This window comes from Aythya ferina, assembly GCF_964211825.1.
Source record: "Aythya ferina genome assembly, chromosome: 8".
Lineage (NCBI taxonomy): Eukaryota > Metazoa > Chordata > Aves > Anseriformes > Anatidae > Aythya > Aythya ferina.
The window spans coordinates 25,609,576-25,629,988 of record NC_140304.1 but is presented as its reverse complement, the minus strand read 5'-3'; the positions used below and the strand labels follow the sequence as shown (position 1 = coordinate 25,629,988).

General features: G+C 43.2%; 1 protein-coding gene and 1 long non-coding RNA gene across 3 annotated transcripts in view; both read left to right on the top strand.

The window, feature by feature from the left end:
• The window catches only part of BEND5 (BEN domain containing 5), a 931,317-nt gene that overhangs the window by 845,457 nt on the left and 65,447 nt on the right, over positions 1-20,413 (top strand). The window lies entirely within an intron of this gene.
• Positions 2,049-20,413, top strand: part of LOC311440460 — a 65,029-nt gene continuing 46,664 nt past the window's right edge. Inside the window, exon 1 of the long non-coding RNA XR_014695431.1 lies at positions 2,049-2,116. This is a non-coding gene — a long non-coding RNA (uncharacterized lncRNA). The remainder of the gene's footprint in view (positions 2,117-20,413) is intronic.

Sequence of the window (20,413 nt, the reverse complement as noted above, 5' to 3'; positions counted from 1 at the left end):
AGCCTATAGAGGACACCATACCCCATATTCAGAAACGAGCTATACTAGCTCGTGTAGAGATCAAAACAACTGATAATCTCCAGATTCTACAAAGGTATTTATTTAGCTCAACATTTTTCTAGAGTTGCCTGGTAGAAATAAAGCCATCTGACAGGTGAGAAAACTGAACAAACTGTGAATAGTCTTCTGTTTGCACTGGTGGCATGCAATTCTACCTGTCAGCCTCTTTCATTTACAGCATTCATGGCAAATAAGATCACAGTACCACCCCCTTTCATGCCATTGTACAAGGGTATGAATTTTTTTTTTTTACTCTCTTCATGTTAGGTGCTTAGGGCTTAGGTGCTAACACCACAGTCTGTACAAGCCTTTATGTGAGCCTGTATTAGATATGTTTCTACACTGGATAAGATTATGCATTTTGTTCAGACTTGCATGACTGAAACATACTTAGCAATTGTTGAGATAAATGGGTACCTTACATATGTGAAAATGGGAGATGAACTTTCAGCATAATAGTGTTACTTAAATTCTGACATTGTCAGTGTGGGCAGTAACTTTTTTTTTTTTTTTTTTTTTTTTTAACAAGAAAAGAAGAAAATTAAAAATAGCAAGGGAAGGTATCATTAAAAGTGAAAATCTTTTCCCAGTTTCTCCAGTTAGTATGACCGAATATATTCTCCAAAATTAATACCTCAAAGATTGAGCATTCAGAGGATTACATCTAGATTGTTCTATTAACAAACAAACAAACAAAAAAGCACAGAATTTACTTTAAATGAAATCTGGGAGTGAAGGAACTTCCATCACTCTGTGCAGAGTGTGTATGTTTGGGGATCCCAGCATCCTGTGGGGTGATGGATTTCTGTTCTCTTCCAAAATAAAGAGAGCTAATATGGTTATTTGAATGTCTCGGGCCTTTATTAGCCCGATGTAGGTGATGGTTATTGCTGGAGTGCCTCTTGTGCTTTGCAGGATAGAAACACTGCATCAGGTGTAACTTCCTGAATGTCCTGTTACACATTCTTTCAGAGGTATGTGTGTGCTTGGTAGGTCTGTGTCTAACTGATAGGTACCCTATGATAACGTGCTGTAGATAACAGTGAATGGACTTTGTTTCGAAGGCATAATAAAAAGATTGTAGGCTTGTTGGAAGTAAGTGGACAGAGAAATGTTTAAAACCCTTCTCACACATGCACATGTTTGATGACAACTGATTAAAAGGTGGCATAGCAACAGTTTGCTCAGCATCAGGTAATGAAGCTTTAAAATGAGCTGATACGCTTCCATAAAATACCATGTTTTACTAGGCACTTACTGGGCTTATGACACAAAGCATGTAAACTGTCCACAGCACTCGCCACCAGCAGCTCAGCTGCTGAGCTGTCTGGATACACACCAGCCTCAGAGCTGGGCACGGAGCAAAAGATAAAAGGGGGAGGAAGGATGAAACCCCTGGAGGACTCAGTGCTGCTCTGATAGCACACCCAGAATTGCTTTTTCACTGTAGTCGCTGAGCAGCAGCCATCACAGCCTGACCTGAGAGTGGCGAGTAAAGGAGCCTCATATCAACAGTTTTCAAATCTATTGGGTTCATTTTTTTAGAGTGTTTGAGTAGGATCCCTGCTGCACAGCAGGCAGCCCATAAGAGAGCATAAAGGGTTTCGCTCCTCCAAAGCCTTGCCACAAGGTGGAAGATAGAAATGATGGAGATGAGGCAAGAATTGGTATGATTATAGCCCAGTAGCTGTAGAGAGAATAATCATCAAGATAGGTGGGCAACAGAACTAGCAACGTGTCCTCAGCTGTGGTGCGTTTTAATCTTAATGGTTTCTCTCAGGTGGGGGATGCCCCCACCCAAAGACAGGCCTTTAATCATCTATGTATATGGATTTACTTGTTGAAGTCACTTCTGAGTAGAGCAGGAGATGGGGTGTCTGATGGAATGATTCTCCTTTGTATGGCTAAGTGCATCAATTTACTTCTTTGATTCAAAGCCCTCAATATATAGAATGAATTTAATGATACTTCTTTTAAAACAAACAAACAAAAGAACACTTTGGAAATAATTGGTGAAGAACACAGAAGTAAGAGACATTCCAACTATTCTCACAAGGTAAGTCTTTTCACATCACAAACAGCTGAGAAATGAGTTAGATATTTTAACACTACAGCTGAACCAAGTTGCAGTGATATGATTTGGTATTTTCTATTTCACTGTATGTGTTGAACTGGAAGCTTTGCATCCATTAAACAAGGCACAGTTGCACTGCTAAACTCTCTGCTGTGTTTATGGACATAAAAGATGTCTTTATGTGGCTACAGCTTGCGTGCATACTGGTACATGCAGAATGAAAGCTTAGATTGACTGGAGTCTCTTCAGGCACCTAGCAGGTACTTGAATCTTGGACTGTCAGCACAGTTGGGACCACCAGGTTTGCTCTTATTCTTAACTTTTAAGCCTGCTGCTTGACCACAGGGGATTTGAGAACTTAAATCCGCTGGAGGAAGCAGTCATTTGCTTATACCCAGATTCCTCTTTGAGTACTTGGATCTCAGTAGATGCTTGTCCTGGGGAAAAGAAATCTGTATGCAAACTGCAATTATAGTAAAGGCATCTATAACTTTTAGAGCTTCATGGATCTGCCAGTCCTCTAGGGCAATGTACTTGGCTATTTGGGCTTTTTTACATTTCTGTTTTTAGAAACTGCCTGCCCTGATCCTCCTTGCCGTGTTAAGAGAAGATCCTCACAAGCCAGATTATAGCCCTTGCAGGTTTGCTCCCACCCAATAAAGGCAACATTACTAGCAAAAGCCAATGAGGTATGAAAGGCTGTGCTGATAAAGCTGAGGGAGCTCTGCAGAGGTTACCCAGTGTGCTTTATGTTTGAACTTGAGTTAGAGCTTGTTGCCAAGATGATTTCCAAGTCAGTCAGGCATATACTCAGCAAAAGACCTCCAGAGGTCTACTTCTTCATCCTTCTTCTGTTAAGCTCCTAGAAACAGGCTCCTTTCTGTGTGTTGCAAAAAGTGGCATTAATCCTGATCCTGCAGAGATTTCCCTAAGAGTGACCTCCTTGCACATCATCTCTCCACTATTCGGTTCTTTCTCAATACCATGTTTTGGGCTGTCTTTGAGGAAAGAAAACAAAATCCTCTTTCAAATCCCCAGTCTGTGTGAAAGAGTGTCAAGGTTTACAGCCACAATTTCAAATGCTCTTAATATTACTGGAAGCATAGAGTTAAATTATAGAGTTGTAAAGTTACTTTATAGTGATAATGCTGTCAAGCATCAATATCTCTGCCCCAGGGCACCATGGAAACTCAGTTAATGATATAAGAAGCTGATATTTTTCAGGGTTGCAGCTGTTGGCTCATACCCAGAAAGAATCTGCGTGTTTGTTCGTATCAGATATATACTGGGGGACCTGCTCAAAGAAAATTAAGAAACAGAAAAAGTCTGTTTAATGACGTGCAGTGGAATGAAAGTCAAAAGTAGTGTATGGTGTTCCCATACATATACCTTGTTCCCCCACAGAGTTCAATACACTGGACAGTGCTGTAGAGATATACTTAATTTTGCTGTAAGGGAGGGAGTTGGGGGGAGGGAGTGTGTATTTGTATGTAGATTTGTTTATCTAGTCGCCTGTAGCATTGACTGCATCAATCTATGCAGACACTTTCTGGGAGTATCAGTAAAGAAATGGAAATTAAGGCAAGTGACTAGAGTCAAGTTAGGAATATCTATAATTTTTGTAATGGATTTCTTAGTGTGTGCATCCCAAAGTGCTTTGATAGCCTCAGATGAAAGATGCTATAAAAGTGCAAAGTGCTATTATAAAGGTGAGTTTTTTTTCTTTTAAAGAAAGGGTTTATTTATTTATTTCTGAAATGCAGAATATCACTCTTGGAAGGTATCTTCAAAGCATTTCCTGGGGATTTAACTATATGATTCCCATTACCTTTTGGCTGGGAGCCAGGTATCAAACACCATGCACATGGGGAAATGGTCTTTCAGTTAACTGCTGCATTCAGAGTGGTCATGAGTAACTGGGTCATTTCTCTGCGTGCCCAGGTGCTTTGCACACCTCCTGTTCTATAAGCATTCACGTGGCTTTCTGTGGGGAAGGAGGGCAAGCAGGTCAGACTCGCAGGCCTGTTTTATATCCAAGTGAAGGGAAGTGTACAAACTGAGGACCTAGTCTGGATGAAGCATCAGATGTGCTGTGAGCCCACCTGTCCTGTCAGGCACAAGTCAGGCTGAGCAGCAGGTGGGCACTGGGGTTTGCTCTAGAGCTGTGGTGTCCCCAGATGCTGTGCCTCATGAAGGAGGGAACCCATAAGGGTGTGGTTTATTTTCCTTCCTCTTGTGTGCACAGGTTGCTTTCCTGAGGATGCTAAGGTGCAGGGAAAAGAAGAGATGGTTGGTGTGGGACCAGAATATAAGCAGGCTGCGTACAGAAGTGGACTAGAAGCTCAGAAATACTCTCAAGTCAGTTTTAGCCATAAATACAGGAGCTTAGCTTCTTTGAAGAGCAAGTGCAGGAAGATTTCAGAAGCTGTGAGCCTGGGCTAGGGAATTTGCACAGAGTGACTTGGGAGCTCTCAATACTTACAATCCTATTTGGGAGTAGGGACCCTGTGGACAGTTGGAGCATAGTGTCTTACAGAGGCACATGTGCAAATATCATCCCTGCTTTCTGCCAGCCGTCTTCGATTCAGTGCTGGTGGAGAATGTGCTCTTTGGCCCAGGTAGGGCAATATCCAGCGACAGGAGAAGACTGATATCTATAAGCCAGCCAAGATGAAGAAGCCCAGCTCCAAAAATGATCTTATATCCAATTCAGCCTTTGGGGTTTCATCTCAGAGACTGTATGTTAACTGGTGCTAGACTGTCACTAAGGCTTTACTGATCGAAATCCCCATCACTGCTTTCCATTCAAGCTATCAATGGCTTGTGGTTGCTGTAAGGCCAGCTTAGTCAGTGGACTGTAAACACAAAGCTCTGTAATTCAAAATGTTCTTGTTGGTGGTATAAAAATTCATTTGACTGTTAATAAACATTGTTACATTTGTCCATTAGTATTTCTTTTACACACAGGAGAAAATAACTTTGACCAACCTCAAGTGATGCTTTCACTGAATGGCTGGAAGGTGAAGTTGATTTACATGACTGATTGCAGAGTTGTGGCTAATATATGTAAGGGGGAAAGCTCCCTCCATGCACAGCTATCCCTCTTGCATCCGGTTCTCAAGGTCTTGAACACTTTTCAACTGGCTTTTCCGTAAACTTGTGGTTTTTTTTCTTTGTCTTATAAGCAACTTAGACAAAACTAAGCATATGGAACTGATAGCAAGGCTCTTGGGTGCTCAGAACACCATACAAATGCTATTAGACCCGTAGTTAAAATAATTCTTTGGTAAATGTTAAATTCCTATTAGTAACACTTGCTAAACTTAAGTGCAAAGGAAAGGGCAAGGCTAATCTGAAAGGCAACGGAGAGCAGGGCTTAAAAGTTATTAACAATTTGTTGGAAATGTCTGAGGGGGGTGGTTAATATGACTAAACAGTAACATCTGTGGGTTGAAGATTTAGGTTGGGAGAGGGCTTTAGCCAGTGATGTGCTTTGGAGCTTTCCCAAATGTCAATGGGAACAAAGAGAAAAAAGCTATTCAGGATGAAGCAGTTTTCAAAAAGCAATAAACAGAAAAATTGCAGTCGGTGTCTCTTTGATAGGTCTCTGCCTGCTATTCTGCTAGCCTGTACTGGTGTTTGTGTGTCTCTGTGTTTGTCATATTTCCCTTCTTCTGCCTCTTCGCTTTTGGCTGGGTCTTCTCCTCTGTGCCTGGCCATTTTGTGTCCGTATCCTCACCATCTTGTTTATGGCTTTAGGTCATTATCCCTACCCCTTGCATGTGTCCTCCATGACTTTTTGTCACCTCATTGGATTTTTTGCAGATGGTGTTTCATTGTTCAGACACGCCCAATTTCTGCTTTTTGCCCACTGTGTGCTTTCTTTCAGCTAAACTATTCCTTCTTTTATATTTTGCCACCTGAAGGCTCAGCAGGTCTTTTTGGTGATTAAAGGGAATTCTAGGGAAGGAACAGAAGCTATTTTTTACTACTACATCTTTAGTTTCTCAGACCAATATCCCAAAAGGGCATCAGAGACATTTTTTTAGGAAACTCAGCAAAGAAATTAGTGTCTTGCTATATGTGTATCTGTCTGTCTCAGCTGCTTGACCAATTGCAACCAAATTTGACAGTGATGAAGGTCTCAGAGATATTACATTCCTACAAGTTTCATGAAAAATAGCTGGCTGAATGAGTACAGAGACCAAAATTAATCTTTCTACTAGGGACAGCTGCATCTCTATTGTTAGAAACCAGAGGAGGATAGTAGGAAAGTCGCAGGAAACAGATCCCACATCTCATCACCCTCCTGGGCCTGTCATTAATGACTAGAGACCATACTTCACTTTCCTTTTCTCTGCAAGCTTTTATTGCTAACATCTCTGAAAATCTTAAAGGATATCTCGTGGCATCCTGAAAAAGCAGATTGCATCTTCTCCATCAGGCCACTGTTGAAAGGGGTGAAAAACGTGGCAGGTACAGTCCATGGGTGAAATGAATACACGTTCAAGGCAAGGCCGCTACATGCTCACCCCAAGCCAATAGCTTTTCTTGTAACCTAGAAGTGACACTTTGTCCGGGGCTCACAGCAGCAAAGTCTGAGCATGTTTCAGTCAGAAAGTAAAGATAATCTGCAGCTTTGATCTAGTGTTCAGAAAGGTCACCTTTGTGTTCCTGTAAGAGCGGGATGAGTCTGATTCTCCCATGTCTCAACTCTTAATGGAACAGCCAAATCAGCTCAGATCAAAATCAGTTCTCCGCAGCGTCTCATCTCTGATAGAGGCCAAAAGAAAAAGCCTGAGAAGGATATAATAATAGAATAAGCAAATAATAATACTTCCTCTGAATATTCTCCCAGCTTCAAGCAATTAGTGGTTTGGGATCCCACAGCTATAGATGTTGATTATGTCTGTGGTAACACTCAATGGATTTGTCTCCCATGAACCTGTATGAATTTTTAGTATACACAGCACTCCTTGCCAGGGATTTCCACAGCTTAGCAATGTCTTGTTTGTTTTAAACCTACCACCTGCATGCTTTATTTTGTGATTCCTAATTTTTACACTGGAAGTGGCATTGATCCCCATCTGCTTTCCCCATGGTGCTCATATCAGTCCTCTTTTTTTCAAGTTTGAAGTCTCCTAGCCTACATAGTTATTCTCTGAATATTTATCTCGTACACTGTGAGTGGGAAAATATTACCAGATCAGAATCATTTCTGGAGTTGGTATATCATCTACACTTTCCTTCCAGATATACACAACTCTGTGAGTTGCTAAGCAATGGAGAATCAACTCCGATGACTCTAACGGCAGTGTATGTACTTGCTGTGCACTATGGTTACTGCTTTTGCTCAGGATAAATCCTGCCCTGGTCACACAAGCAGGTATAAGCAAGAAAATGAGAGATGCAGCTTTCAGCTTCAGAGTACACACTGTAATCATCGTGCGTCCTGTTCCTCATGCGCTTAACAGTCTGTGTGTGTTTTGCTGTACTTTTCCATTTCCTACAACTTATGAGGGATTCAAAGCCCATTAAGGTAACTGAATTTCTGTTCAGCATAGGCTGGGGTTCTGGTCATATGGTGAGGAGAGCCTAGGAATCAACTGCTGCTGCATGGCTTGTGAAAACTGCTGTATTAAAGCAACATCCCAAGTACCTTGCTTTCTGTCATTATGATTGGTGTGCATTACTCTTTCTTGGCAAACCAACTCCTGGATTACATGCTCCCACAGTCGGGTTGCATGTATGGTTCTGTCAGGCTACTTACTACTTTCTCTAAAACTAAGCAACCTTTATTAAAGCAGCAGCTGTCATCCGGTGCCACAGAAGACCAAATGACAGGTAAAAACCCATTAATCCTTTCTTCATCTCCCAGTCCCTCAGAAATCCAGTGTGTAGGTAGCTACTTGAGACACCTTGTGTAGCAGAGCATCAAATATGTGGGTCTGGTTTCTGCAGACATGTGGCTAGAGCAGTGTTGAAGAAGATGTACAAAGTGAGATTTCTTTCCACCATCTCAGTACATGACCAATCTCAAACTTCTTTTCAATAAATCCTTAAACAGGCTACTCAAGCGGAATACAGGAGGCTTAATCAAGGTAGGGGATGGGAATGGCTCAGAGGATTCAGTTGTCCTCCTCAGTGCTTTCTAAAGGAGGGGCAGCTGGATTGCTAACACAGCTATGTGGTAGAGCCAGGACCACATGGTTTTGCCAGCCCAAGGGAAGAGGGTCTATATTACTTTGGTCCCATTATTCCTGTTTTCAAGCCTTTTTATCTTTGAGTTGTTGTGGATTTTTTCAAGGTCTGGTAAGTGGCTGGTTCTGTAGACAGAACATAGCTTCAAACTCCTCGTCTCCTACTGTGTAGTAGCAGTAATACCTCACCTCAAGAACACCATGACTGTGTCTGTTAAGTCTCACATCCTCATATTCTTGCTTTTTTAGGATTTAAGGATTTGATACCATAAGGATTTAAGGTTGGGCCCTTCCTAGGCCAATAGAGTTATCATCCTAGTGTCCTTTCTTCCCTGCTTAATGATTCCTGTTTGCACTGCATCCCTCACATGTCTGCCAAGTAGAATTTGTTGCATTGACTTTCTTTCCAAAGCCCGCCAGGAAGGACAGCTTTCCTTCAACCAGGATGCAGAAAGGGCCTATGTCTCCAGAACCATCAATATTTTTCTTGAGATGATAAATGAACTGCCAATAAACTGAGGCAGCTGCCAGATTTATCTGAGAAACAGACCTTCAGACCCAATTTGTCCGTGCTTGGTTTATTTATGTGTCTGGAAACTTCGGAGAGGCGAACAGAGGACTAGCCATTCTGGGGGAGCCACTGAGAATTAGATGGTATAGATAGATGAAGTGGGACTTTATGGACTGATTCAGATACATTAGCTATTACTCTGTAGTAGCGTTATCTCAAACAAGAAAATGGCTTGAGATTCATCACTGGGAACACCACAGAAAAGAAACAAAAGTCTCTCAAAGCCAGACCTAACTTCTCATACTTGCTGTATCATTCAATTTGTTTTTCTTCATCTCTTCTCATCTTTCTTGCCTACAATTCTTTTTTTTTTTTTTTTTTGCATAACATCTGAAATTTTTGTGTTGTTGGCACGATTTTTCTAAGGAGATGAGACGTGGCTGATCATGCTGGGCCTGGAGGGATGGGACCCATGTATGCACTGCAACAGGTAAGGTTTGTAGGGACACCAATCTTTTATTGAACCGGCTGATACAACTAGCAACTAGAAAAAGCAGGCAGTATTTAGTTTTAGGGCACTATTTATCTTCTGCTGGGCAGTTGGCATGTGTGTTTCATATACGTTCGCCATTCACCCCAAAACTTCTGAGCCCATTTTTTGGTTCCAACCAAAATTGGTAGAGAGAGACGGAGTGCTCAGAGGTATTATATTTGGACATTTTTTCTAAAAATAGAAAGGAAAGTCTCAGCTAATGCCTGTGTTTTGGGAGGAACAGGAGTAGGGACAGGGCATCGGTATTTCCACTGTTAGTGGGGTAATTTAATTTCAATGGGGGATGTTAAGCAAGGTCAGGGAAGCAAACCCAGTGAAGATGAGCACTCAGTGTCCACTCTGAGGAGGTGATTGGAGGCCCAGCAGCCTGGTGCCCCTCTGCGCCTCCCAGTGCAGCCAGGTTGGGCGTAATGAAGTGGTTTCCCCCTCCCCACCTTGCCTGCCTGCCTGGGTCAGCACCAGGCAGCACAGCTCACGCTTGCCTGTAGTTAAAGTGCCCTCTTCTGGCACGAAACGTTTCATTTCTCAATGGCAGGCGACTGAAGAGAGGTGGGTGTTTTTTTCTGATGGTTGCTGAAATCAAGAACAAAGCAGGTTTTTGCTTCCTTGCTTCTGCTCTGTGTCCTGGGCTGCCTCGGCAGGCAATAGCGGTCAGTGAAGGAGCCTCCCTGTCGTACCAGCCTGCCTGTGTCAAAGCATCTCTGTAGGACAGTGCTATGATATGAGCTTGTTTGCATCTGAGGTCATTTAAAAAAAAAAAAAAAAAAAATCCTCCTTTTTTTTTTTTTTTTTTTTTTTTTTTTTTTTTTTTTTTTTTTTTTTTCCCTGCCTTATCTTTAGCTGATGTAAATCAGGAGCTGTGTTGATTTACCAGCTTAGAGTTCGGTATCCTTTGTCTGCTTACATTTTCTACTCTCTGCTGTATAAATCATCTCTTGGCTATTCTTGACCTGTTGATGTCAATAGTTTTCGCTGTGGAGCCCTTTGGGATCTAGATTTGACCTGTATTGATTAGGAGGGAATGTTTGATGATGAAATGCGGGGAGAGGAGAATGTGCAGCCGCTGTCAGAGAAGTTCCCATGCTATGCACTCAGGTGGAAAGGGAAAGTTTTGATAAAACTTGTTAATGTGAATTCAAGGTTAGCAGTACACAGCACAGCAACTGCATCTGTCTGCAGAGGGATTTAAAATCAGCCTTTAATAAGAAAAAGGAGTTTCCTGCACTGCTTTATCGCATCAGTTACCATCAGAGGCCTTTGCATGTGCTTTGGATTTTTCTCTGTATTTAAGGAGCATTTCAAGCTATAATTGATTATAGCTGAATTTGTGTTACAAAGTAGGGAACAGCAGGTCAGGGCATTTACGCTATGAGACGAGACTGCGCCTGATTCCCATTTAGATCCTTTATAGCAGAAGGGTAGTGTTTTTTCCCCTGGTAACAAGCAATGTCTCAGCTATTGAGTACAATGCTGTATTAATAATTCTGTACTTATTGTAGGCTCTCTGAATGCAAATCCTTCACACACATGCTGGATTGGCATAAGCCAGTTTGGGAAGCACACATACGACTTGCACTGCCCTCCTCTGGGTTTACAAGTAAAAGGAGCTGGAACCAGGTTTGCCAGGTTTTGCAGTGTGCCGAGCTAGAAGCAAAAATCCAGCTTCTCCCTTCAAGGTGAAAAGGACAGGAGAGTCTGGTTTTGGTCTGCTCGAGGCTCTTCCTTCAGTGATCCCTGCTCTATTACATGTTACATGCAATTTAAAACTGTCATATGTTGGCATGGCATCTTCATGGTCACTTCAGTATTAGATATTTAAATGAGGTTTCAGGACTGAAGTTCAGGAAATGCGACTTCTAATCATGTGATTTTATTTAAGCTTCATGCCCATGTTTCATCCTGCATTTTCAGTCCTGGCTACTTAAATGATATTTAGACAGAAACAGTCTGTGGCTAAGTACAACACCTAACACAAAGAAATCCTGCTCTTGCTTAGACCCTCACAGTATTACAACACCAAACCCAACAGTATAGGGAGGGAGGTAAGAGCACGTACAAGAACTGAGATAAAACAAGCTCAGAGTTTCCAAGCCAATACGAGTTGAGATGCTTAAGTAATTAATGTGAACAGACAACATTGAAAATAATAGGTAGTACTCAAATTTTTACCTTATTACTTCCAAAGTGATTATCCTAGTACGATAGACGGATAAAGTGAACTTGCGTGAATGTGAATTCACTGAAGTGAATTTCACAATTGTGAAAATGTGTGAATTCACTAACATGTATGTGCATTAAATGCTCATATATACCAGAACTTTCTTCTTTAAGTATGTTCTTAAGATTCGCAAAGCAAATGAATTATGACAGAGAGAAGCTCTCAGGCCTCTCTTTGTCGGGGGGAGCTCTGAACAACCACTGCAGGGAATAAAGATGCCCCTCTATCAGTTCTCTGCAGATGGCCCTAGAACTGGAGCAGCCCAGAGTAATGGTGCTGAGAAGTTGGTATGATAACAAGGCAAAGCAAAGTATAGCCTAACAGGATGACAGCACAAGGCAGCAAAAATAGGTGGCTTTTGTATGACTATAATAGCACCACCTGCTTTCAGAACGTTAGTCATCCCGTAAATGTGTCCATTCCAGCGAGTATCCTTGAGGGAGCTGACACAGAAATCCATAGAAACGAAGCACTGAATCTGAGCAGAGAAAGGGGAAGAAGCGCAGGGACTCGGCAGGCGGAAAGCAGCCTGCTGGTGGGGGGAAAGAAGCAGCCTGGAAATGTGTGCTTGCGTGTGGGTGTTTATGGGGTAGCTGAGGAGAAGTACGTATGCTTCTCAGAGGGAAGAATTTGTTTCCTTCTCATCACACCTCAGCCCCTGCTGTTTTCTTTGATTTTTCTCTAGCAGGGCCAATCTAGGCACTCAGTGATGACAAATAACCCGGTATTACAGGGTGACATGCACAGTGACACAATAATATGGAGAGAAGAACCCAAAAGGACAGAGTTACTGTGTTTTATTTATTTCTCACGTGTGTTCTGCAGTGCAGGCAGTTTTGGAAGCCAGTCTCACCAGTCCTGTGCAGCCTGGTGGAGACTTTTAGGGGAGCCAACCAAACCTCAAACCTTGCTACCATAAACAGTCTTTTTACTGGTGAGCTGTGTTTGCAGTGATCCTGGTAAGATGTTTCGGTCCTATTTTGATAAGGGCATTTTTGGACCTTCTGTTTGATCCGCGTTGAGGTGTAGCTCTGGGTTTCTGGATACCTGCATTCAGCTGTGAGCTCAGTCACTGCCTGGCCTCAGGCGAGTTGTGCAATATTCTTCCCCACATTTCCCGATTAGCAGGCTTTCAGCTTTGCGATCATAACGGGTTTTTTAACATTGCATTTGTGTGCAATTTCCTGAATTTTGTCAAAGCAAACTGAGAGGAAAAGTGTTGTTGTGCTGACACGCACAGTACATCAGCAGGGCCGAGCCTTCGGCTTCAGCACACAGGATGCTGCTGCTTGGGCTAACAGAATAGCAGGTTGTCATTCTCTGTTGGACCAACATAAGGAGGGAAGAAAGGTACATTTTGCCAGAGGGATTCATGGTCACTTACTGATGATGAGGGATGTTAAGACTTGGTGATCTGAATTCCATTTGTAACTCTGTAAAGAGCTTGCAGATTCGGTGCTTTGCTCTGCCCGTCCTTTCCTCTCCCAACCCTCTCTTGGATAAAAACACAGGAGAAATGGAGAAATGGCGTTGTCTAGATGATAACACAGAGCTAGGACACAGTCTAGTGAGATAAAAGGAGAAGGGAGAGGCACACAGAGAAGTGATTTGCCTAAATCTGCACAACCAGATCTCCTGACTCCTTCACTCTCCCTCCTGTGGCTTCTCTTTAGGAGATGAAGTTGATTGATTGAAATTGCCCTTTTTACTGATTACCATTTTAATAATCTAACCAGTAATGTCAGAAATCCAGCATGAGGGATGTTTTTTGTGTGTGTGTGTGTTTTTTTTTTTTTTGTACAATCTGTTTGTTGCTTGCATTTCTCTCAGGTGGGCACCAAAATTGGACTGGTTGTGTTCTCTTTTTATTTATATTTGGTTTTGTGTTCTTGTCATCCAGGCATAACATAGTGTTACTGCTGCAGCTGCATTCTCACATGACAAGGGAATATTCTTATTACAAGGAAGTGAAAATTAAAAACAAAAACACCTCCCCTCCCAAAATAAATGTACCTGCAAAAATAAACCTTGAACTCATAGGTCTTGTGAAAATCTCTGTGTATACCCATACACATTTCATGGTCATCTTGTATGAAATTCCTGCTTTCTGAGTGTGGGATGGGAACTACTGCTATCTTCTGCTTTGCCATTTCTATCTCCTCCCAACCCCCTTGGCCTGTTTTCAGTCACTTATTCTGCCTCTTCTGACTGTAAGATCTCTAGGGAGGAGATGGCCTTCAGTGCTGACAGGGAGTCTTTGCCTTGGAGCCTTCACTGACCACCCATTCCTTCCCAGTTTTAAATAGGTGAATAATAACCCAGCTTCATGCCCTGGGGTTCTAATTCTTGATGAGTTTTCCCACATGCTGTCAGAGTGCAAATAAATAATATCTACAAGGAAAGGGGACTAAAATCATCTTGGCTCCTTTCACTGAAAGCCAAATGGCCTAGTGGCTGGAATGAAGAAAGGATATTCCTGTTCCTCACTCATTTGGCTGACAAAGTAATTATTCAGGATAATAAATCTTCACTGGAAACTTAGAAATGGAAGAGGAACAAGAGTGCTTTCAGACACGAAGCTGGGAGGGGATTTGTCTCTTCGGAAGCCCAGCCCTTGAGGGACAGCTCAAGGCCCACAGCCACTCCTGCCTGCTGGGTCCAAAATGGCTGCTGGTGGCTGTGGCTGTGCCCCATAACTCAGCCCAGCCATGCCCTGGTCCCTGGCTTGTGGCCTCTGTGCCTGTAGCCACAGGCCTAGGAGCAGGGGCTGTGTGTCAGCCCTGGAGTGGCCTTAATGTGCACCTGAGCAGCCTGAAAAGGGGCCAGGAATAAATTGCAGAGATCTGGAGCAGCTGCCTGCCTGCTGTGCTCGCTCTTTAACCCTTCGGGAGCTAGTGCTTCCCACAGCCTCGTGAGCAAACAAGGACAAAAGAAGCAACCACAGAGCTGAAACATTTTATTTCCCCTACTGGGCCTGCCAATTAACCCTGTCAGGAGCTAGAAAACCACACTGGGCGCATCAACAGAAAATGAGCTGAGGAGGGAGAGTGTTGCAGAGACCTAATCAGCTCTCTGTCTCTCTGGAAGAGCTGAGCTGTGGTGCAGGGACAGCGGGAGCGAGTTTGCAAACACCTCCGCGCTTCAGAAACCGCTGCAGGGCAAACAGAGCCACGGAAGGCCGGCTCCCGGTGGGAGTCTGTCTCCGAGCTGTCTGGCTGCCATGTGTCCGTCCCTTTGCAGATGCCGCAGTTCCTGCTTCCACCCCAGCCCCCCTGCTTTTCCCAGTTGCTGTATTATCTGTGGTGACTTTAGAGTGGGTTTGGGGGCTTTGAAGATAGCTGGAGGGAAGAAGGGAGGCCACAAAGGCCTCTCCTTTCTAGGTCTCCCTGTTTGGGACTCGTTCTGCTCTTGATCAGCTTTAGCACTTGGTTCTGTGTGATTTCCCTGTGGTGTTCAGTTATCTGTTTCCCTCTTCCTTCGCTCCAGGTAGTAGAAAACCTGAACTGGACTGAAAATAGGAGCAGCTGGATGTGTTGGATGAAACATGGGTCACACAGGATGTATTTGTGTGTTCTCCTTTGGCAAATGTGCCAGATGCTGTGCATAGAGCAGGGCTGAGCCGAGAGGCAGTGGATGGAGCAGGGCCTCCAGCTCAGCGTCACTGCAAGGGAGGCTTGGTCCATTCGCTGTGAGGATGGTGAAGAACTGGCCGTACATTTGGGCTGTTTAGCATCTTAGGTGTGAATAATTTGAAAAAAAAATCGGAAAATTTCCTGTGGCATCAGCCTGCTGTGTTTCTATCAAAATCATCCAAGTGATATCAAAGATGAAATTTGTCCCACAGTCACCTCTATAGCCTTTAGGGCAAGTATGGTCTGCACGCACAACCAGCCAGGGAGGTGAGCCCAGTATTTAGTTAGCTTTGCATACGTTCTGTTCTGCAGAAAGCAGTCCCTCCTTCCACTTGGTACTTTCTTTACTTTGGGAATAAAACTCAGGTGTTGACTGGCTGCTGTGGGCCCTCCTGACTGGCAGAATGGTCCCACATGCAGTTAGGGGTGAGCACAGCCTTGGAAGCCCGCTTGCCTCCCCAGCCTCTTGCCACACCACTCGTGCACTCCTGGTCCATAACACTGCTCATTGCTTCTTCTGGTTCCTCTTGGGTGCTGGTGAGCCATGAGGGACTGCCACACAGTGCTCCTCCCTACCTTTGCAGTAAAAGGTAGGAAGGCTCTGGCACAAATGAGAAAAGAGGAGCCATTTTGGAGCTGAGCTGTACAGAGTTAATATTCTGACTCTCAGGCCATGAAATCAATCATCCAGGTGAATTTGTGGTCTCTCAAATTCATTTTGGGCACGACACGCACCTCAGATGGAACTGGCTGCAGCTCTTGACGTCAGTAAATGCTTTCTTCCCTTCAAAAGAGCACAGCCTGGATTTCATCTTGTTTTTACACCTTCACTTCTCCTTGTAAGGCTCATTGTCACCACCGGGTCTGGTGTCATCCAACTGCGGCAGTGAGACCAACACTCTGTGCTGCAGAAATTCCCAGAGCACAACACTCGGCAGCTGCCAAAGCTTTCTGCTGGCACCTGCTCAAGGCAAGAGAGAGAGAAATATCACTTTGTCTGCCTCCCTTCATTGCTGCCCACCAGGAAACCAACACAGACAGCACTTTGCTCCTTTGCTTGAGAGACGTGCAGGTTGGACACCTTCAGCCTTTTTGGCCTGTTACATAATCCATGTCCCCTTTGTCTCATCCCACTTTGTCCTGGTAGCATTCCTGCTGCCCCATCTCACCACTCTTTAGAAAGCCAGCAGGGAATAGCATTTTGCTATGCTTTTTTTCTGCAGTTTCCCACCTGCCTTTAAATGGCACAAGCCTAATTGTTTGGGGCATTAAAGCAGGTGATGGCTGCCTTTGGGCAAACAACAAAAATACTTACAGCAAGGCAGCCTTGAAGAAGATTGGATATTTTTGACGGTTGTTGGGACAAGTTTCATCTCACGTTCTTCCTCCATCTGGCTTGATTCCCTTCTGACTCATGGGTGGCTGCTGAATCCCTGTGTCTCTGTGTAAATTGGGTTGGTAATAAATGTATTAAATCCCTTCCTTGTGGAAGAAACTCTGCAAATCAAGAATGTCAGCTCTTGTGCCTCTCGCTTTTCCGGCCAGCTTAGCTGAGCAGCCAGTTTGAATGACAAGAGGAGGCATCCTAAATTCAGATATTACAAGGTGTGCATGTGGGAAAAGGAGTGAATTTAGTGCTTGTAACAGGTCTGCAATGAACAGTACAAAATTGGCTACAGGTTCAGAAAGGCATTGTGCTGATCCTTGCCTATCTGGAGCTATCTCAGGCCTTTCTCTGAAACTGCCAATGAGGGGAGTGGTAATGTTTGTGTATCTAGGGCTGATTCAGTGGGTGTTCTGCTGGCCTGGGGAGCTGATGTGGGCACACAGTGTGGGCCTGGTCCCCGGGCAGCAAGGTCACTGTTTCCTGAGACCTACTCCAAGCAGCAGAAGCAGCAGCAGGACTGCCCCCAGCCTGTGAAGCTGGCTATGGCACTTTCCCCTTCCTCCAGCAGCCTGTAAGGCCTCAGCCCTTTCCTCCTTACGGCAGCAAACAACCAGCCTGGCCTGGGAAGGCTGAGAAAGGCTGCAAAGGCCTATATACTTACCGGTGAACTGAGCAGCTTCTTGTTCCTGTCTTCTCCTACACCTGATGGGTCTCGTTTCTCATTTCCCCTACTGCTCACCCCACGTTCTCCCCTGGTCTGCAAACTGAAGCATGTTTCCATGGTCTGCCTCTGTCACTTGCTCTCTTAAATGCTGCTGAGCTCTTAAATGCCTTGATATTTGGTTGCAAGGAGTTCCACTGGTGATCAGTGCATACAGGGAGTTTGGTGTGCTGAGCAAGCCCTGCACAAGAGGTCAAGACTTGCCTGGTCTGACCCCTATAGAGCAATGGTAGGCATTTTGGCAAAGCTTTTGCTTGACTGAAGAGATACAAAACAATGCAAATAAAACACGTATAACTTCATCACCCTAAAATGGCTTTAAAATGCATAGATACAGTATGAAGAAATGTGTTATATTTATTTTGAGCTATAGTAGGAAAAAGATCCTTTCCTCCTAGGTAAAGTGGTAGAGATGGTATAGAAATGGGAAATAATAAATGTCTGAATTCTCTTCCACTGGACAGAATGTAGCCACATCAAGCAGATGGTGTGTAGCAGAAAATTCAGGCAACAAAACTACCCAAACTTGTTTCCATGTCCTACTAGGAGGAAATGCACAAAAACATAATAAAAGGAATCATGATTTAACAGATGAGAGTGAACAAGGTAAAAAAAAAAAAAAAAAAAAATCTTTCTTCCCGATGCTATTTGTAGCACAGACCATAATACATGGAGGTTAATTCTATTTCAAAATCAGGGTTCTGTAGAGACAGGCCAGTTCATTAGGACAGGCTGGAATTAAGGACACATTTTCTGTGCATCAGAACAGTTCATATGAGGCTCAAGACTTGACTGGTCTGACCTCAGGCAATGCTATGTGCTTTGATAAAGCTTTTAGTGGCAATCAAGTTTTACTGAATAGTACTAGAACTGAAACAGACCGAGAGACATAAGGCAGAGGAAATGCTGAAGTATCCACCCAGTTTTTGCAATCAGGTCATCAAGGACTTCCTGTTCCAGAGGCTGCATCAAGCCATCATCTTTAATAGCCACTGATCTACTTGTCATTCCCAATTCAATATCTAAATATTAATTACAGCAGTGACTCAAAGATCAGGAACCTGCAAATAACACAAAAATACAAGAGGATACAATAGCTTGAAAAGAAATAAGGAGATGCTTTTTCTGAGCTTGCTCTTTAAAAGAGGCAATAAATTAATTTACAAACAATGAACAGAGCACTTTTTGTTGGGCAGTCAAGTCTTGAAAAGCTTGAATACCCGGGATTTCAGAGGGCAGACCTACTGTCTTTCCTCTAGTTCCCCACTGGTAATGCAGCACTGCTACCTCTCTCCCGATTCAGAGTGCCCTGGGATGGGTGGAGCTGATGCCAGCACTGTGATAGCTGCCCAGCAAGATTTATGACCTGGCAAAGGTCAAATGCCCCCAGCACTGGCCTACAGCTTTGCATTGTGGTTCTCTAGGTGCTGTATGCCCTCTAGTAGAGGAAAGTGCATCCCTTGTGACTAAACGTGTGGCACTAGGTCAAGAAAATGATAAGTGACTTGCAAAAGACGAAGTATGATGTACTTTGAGTTTATGTTCAAAAATGGCTGGGATCCACTTCAGAGAGGATAGTTTGTAGAAGTGGTGACTTTATCATTTTGCTTGTTATCCTAAGAATGGCAAAGCAACTTAGAATTTTAAAATATGTTGGTTAATTAATGGTAAAGCACAATGGCTGTCATTCATCATTTCTCTCTCTCTCTCTCTTTTTTTTCTTCATATGTGGGCCTTCCTGTTGCTTTGTTATTGAATTGTGTTAGGGAAAAAAATCTTTCTCTGCCTCTTTGGATGACTGGCAGGCTGAGATGCATTCTTATGTGCAAATCCTCTTAATTGCTTTCTAAACTTTGCCCACTTGGGGAGTAGAAACCTCTGAGTGGGAGGGGGAAAATTGTACCATTCTGCAGGTTTTGTGGTCCAGAGGTATTTAGCTTAGGGTAAGGAACAAAATGCCTTCTTGGCTGTTATGGCAAAGGAGATGATGCCCATGAAAAGGTTCAAAGTGGAGTTCAACAACACAATTATAACACCTTGACAACGTTGTAAATATTTAACTTAGAGTGGCTAATAGATTATTCTAACATGGAGTTGGTGATTGAAAGCCTACCCCAAAAAAAGGGCAGGTAAGGAGTTCTTACTGTGTAAATTGCTTTCTGGCCTGATGCCACATGCATTGGTTGAAGTCAGGAGCGAAAGTCAGTATTACTATGAACTGAACACTGAAATATCAAACCATTGTATATATTAGATCCCAAATCTATACTAACTAAACGTGCTTTTCATTGTCCTTGAAAGTAGAATAAGCTCAGGGAAGAAAATGGGAGTGGCTCTGAATTCCTCATTTTGTCCATTTTGTGATTGCTTGCTCTGAACAGAGGGGAAAGAAAATGAAACTTTCGTTTCCTTGACTACAGCACTTGTGATGTCATTTGTGTTGTATTTTTTATTTCCCACCCCCCTTTTAGGATCCTTTCTGATCTTGTTCTCATCTGTTCTCCTTTTAAAGCCTGCATTAGTCCTATAGGTCTTCCCACTGCCCACTTCACTCTTACAGCATGTATCACTTTGTCATGTCTAGGTCAGTCACTTCTCACACTCAGTGTAGTATATTTGTCCAAAGATGTCCAAAAACGTTGTGTAGTCTGGTTTTAATGTCTGAATTGAACAAAAGACTTACAAAGAGTTACTTTTATTGCTTCTTATAAAGATGAGGAACAGTCCAGGAAAATTTTATTATTATTATTATATATTTGTTTTGATATCTCAAGCCTGCACTACGCTGCTGTGTCAATTGTCTCTGCTGGAGTGGATGGTGTTAGGAGTTGTCTTATAGTTCTGTAAAATTATCCCCTCCCTGCCTTATCTGCTAGCAGCTTTCAAGACCTGATTGCATGGAAAAAACTGTCCTTGCACACATTTGGGTGGGAGGCACTGGAATCAATTTTGAGATCACATTCAAATTCCCCAAAAAATCCCTTCTCTCAGAAGCTTGGTTTTCATTTTGGAGCTTGTCTGTATTTTTTATTATTATTATTTTTAACTCTAGGACTG